General features: G+C 38.7%; 1 non-coding gene across 1 annotated transcript; it reads right to left on the minus strand.

Annotated features, from left to right (window-relative positions):
• Positions 1-2,713: 2,713 nt before the first annotated feature.
• On the minus strand, positions 2,714-2,852 carry LOC129512249 (U4 spliceosomal RNA). Its single transcript, XR_008664992.1, has one exon. It is a non-coding gene; the product is annotated as a U4 spliceosomal RNA (small nuclear RNA).
• Positions 2,853-3,663: the final 811 nt, after the last annotated feature.

Genomic DNA, 3,663 nt, shown 5'->3' on the forward strand with positions numbered 1-3,663 from the left:
ATTTGGCATCCACAGCTGGCCTTACAGCTGTGTCCCATCAGAACTTACTGCTTGGGTATCTTCCTTGTGAGCCAGCACTGTGCTGGGCAATCTGAAGGTTGGGGCTATGTCTGGTGTGTCTGCTCTTCCAGAACTAAGTGGGTCAAAACATGGGACAAAGAGGGGCACCTGGATGGTTCAGTCAGTTCAGCATCTGACCCTTGATTTCAGCTCAGGTCACGATCTCAAAGTTGTTGGTTCCAGCCTTATGTCGGGCTCTGAGCTCATGTGGAGTCTGCTTCAGATTCCCCCTCTCTCACTCTACTGCTCCCCCCACGTGCACTCACTCATTCTCTCTTCCCTCTCTCTCAAATAAATAAATAAAATCTTGAAAAAGAATACATGGGATAAAGACCTCCTGCTGCTTTTCCCTATCTTGACAGCTGCTTGAATCCCATGACCTGGGCACTGGATGTTTCCAGTTATGTATGCCTCTTACTCTTCTCAATAACCCTTTGCAGAGCTGGATATTGAAGCTTGGGAACATGCAATAAATTGCCCAAGGCCAGACCACTCTAACCAGCAAGGCCAGGATTTGAATCTACCTCTGCTGTGTCAAAATCTAACACTTTTCTCTTAAGAGGCATGGTATTATCAGAGAGGGGGAGTCCCAGGGACAGAACCAAGTGTACCCACGCTTGGTTTCTCTTGTGAGTTTGGAATTAGGCATTTGGCCAATCCTACTGAGAGTGAGGGGCCAAGAGGTTGAACCAGCCCACCAAGAAGCTCTGTTTGCTTCTTCCCTCCCTGGCCTCTGTCCTTTGCTGCCCTCCTTTTCCTTACTCAGTGGACCCTGATTCTCTGGGAACTTGTCCTGGCATGGGGGCAGAGAGGAGTGGCCTATCCACTGTTTTCTTGGCCCTTGGCAGCTTTGCCTAGGTGGGCAGACCATAGGAGGGACTGGTTAAAAGTCTGTACTGCTCTGACTTCTCTCCCCTTGGTTACTAATACAAGTACAATGTCAAATATGCCACAATAAAGCTGAGAACAAGAAAAGAATCAAGGGCCATGTTTTCTTTCAGAAACTGTTCATGGGTTACTAGCAATTTAGGTTTATATATATATATGTATATATATATATATAGACTTTCACAATTAATGCACTATAAGGCCAACATAAATCTGGGCAATTCTAATAAATTGGGAAAATAAACAAAAACAAGCAAAAAAAAAATAGAAACTAAAAGGGAGCACAGAATTGCTAAATTTTGTCTTATTCTCCAAGTCCCAGGGGATTCAGAATAAGAGATTCATGAAAAATAATGTGCATCTCTCCCTAAGGAAGGCATGGTACCCGTCTTTCCTACAGTTAACTCCTTATCTCAGATTAAAATTGTCTTTTTTATTTTTCTATAGAAGAGAAAGGTCACACCCCAAATTTGGACTAGAATTTGAATTTATTTATTTGGAATAAGAATGCTGAAATCAATTTATTTTTTCATATTTAGCTATATTTGTATCCAAGAAATTTTCACAGCACTAGTTAAAATTGGAAATTTGCAGGAATACATCTAAGTGAAGAGTTTATTTGATTTGCAATGTAGTCTTGTTCTGACAGTGCACACATACCTTAGACACAACAGAGGACAAAGGAAGTCAGGATAGATGTTAATATTCTGTCTAGACATAATTTGATTGTGACTTCTGCAGGAACCAAGCTCAACATGGAGGAAATGGAAACTTATAAACAAGCTTTTAATATCCAATTCTGACTCACTGTCCAAACAAAGACAAGTCGCTACTTAAACCTCAGAAGACCTTAGTTAAGTACTGAGTGGAATCCAAATCTATAGAAATTGTACCAAAATGTAACTATATTTTCTCCCAGGCTAACTCATCTTATGGGATAATTTCGGGGAAAATATTTCTTTAATTCAAAATCACATAAGTCAATACTCCTTTATAAACCGTCTAATAGATTTCTTATATTTTGGACAATTCATCTGACAAAATTCCTAACACAAAATGTGTCAAGTTGAAACAGATGTTGCCTTATGGAATTGTTGTCTTTCATTCTATATTACAAGGAGGTAATTCTAAGCAAATGAAAGTCAGTGAAAACCCTGTGAAGCATCATGCCTTCCCACAACAGACATTTAGTTACAATGATGAATATAATACAGTATCTTACTTTAAGTAGGTTTCAGTTAATTGTGTAAGTGAAGCAGAAAAATGTATGCACACAAGGATGAAGTGATTGAGTACTCAGGGAGAGAGAGAGAGAGAAGTAATAACTGCTTGGATACAGGATGATAGCAAGAGATTAATGTTAATATTTTAGGCATAATGATAATAATGTAGTGATGTCTAAAGATCTTTAGCTTTTAAAGATATATTCTGAAGTGCTTATAAAGGAAAGAATACCATACCTGAAATTTGCTTTAAAGTATTTCTGGATGGATAGAGTGGATGGGATAAAAGTGAAAAAAAGATCAGCCATTAGATGATAATTGCTGAAGGTGATGAAGAATCTTTTACATATGTTTGAAATTTTAACAATAAATAGCATTTTTTTTTAAGTAGGCTCCATGCCCAGCATGGATTCCAACTTGGGGCTTGAACTCACAACCCTGAGATCAAGACTTGAGCTGAGACCAAGGTTACGCGCCTGCTTAACCAACCGAGCCACCCTGGCACCCCAATAATAAGAAGTATTTTTTAATGTTAAGGAAAATTCAAAAATGAAATTAATAAAATAATTCCATTTGTAATAACACCAAAAAGAATAGCTCTTTATGGATAAATTTTTTAATTAGCAATAATCGCACCTCGGATAAACTTCATTGGCTATGATAGTGCCACTGCACAAAGCAACAAATAAATTTTTTAAAAGAAGTGCAGAACTTACACTACCCTGAAAAGTGTAAAACCAATTAAAGAAGATCTGAACAATTGGGAAAATATTCCCTATTCATGAATCGAAAGACTTATTGTTAAGGTGGAAATAGTCCCCAAACTGATATGCAGATTACATGTAATTCCAATAAGAATCCCAGCTGACTTCTTTGCTGAAACTGATAACTGGATTCTTAGATTCACATGGCATTGCAGGGGATGCAGAATAGTCAAAATAATCTTCAGAAAGAAGAATGAGGAAGAGGACGAACACTCCTCAATTTCAATACTTACTACAAAGCAACAGTAATTGAGATAGTATGGTTCTGGCACAAGAATAAACACACAGATTGATGGAATAGAATTGAGAGTCCAGGAATAAACCCATACATCTGTGGTCCATTCATTTTTGATGTACTGAGACCATCATCCAATGTGGGAAAGAATAGTATTTCAACAGAGATGCTGAGACAACTGGATAGCCATGTGCAAAAGAATGAAGTGGGATTCTTACCTCATACCGTATGCCAACATTACCTCCAAATGGATCAAAGACCTAAATGTAAGAGCTAAAACTCTTTGAAGAAAATATGGGTGGAGTGCCTGGATGGCTCAGTTGGTTGGGCATGGTTGGGTATGTCTGCTTTCTGCTCAGGTCATGATTCTGGAGTCCCTGAATCAAGCCCAAATCAGGCTCCCTGCTCAGTGGGGAGTCTGCTTCTCCCTCTGCCCCTCAACCTACTCTTGCTCTCTCTCTCTCTCTCTCTCAAGTAAATAAATAAAGTTTTA

The sequence above is a fragment of the Nyctereutes procyonoides genome, unplaced genomic scaffold (assembly GCF_905146905.1).
Source record: "Nyctereutes procyonoides isolate TBG_1078 unplaced genomic scaffold, NYPRO_anot_genome, whole genome shotgun sequence".
NCBI classification, from domain to species: Eukaryota; Metazoa; Chordata; class Mammalia; order Carnivora; family Canidae; genus Nyctereutes; species Nyctereutes procyonoides.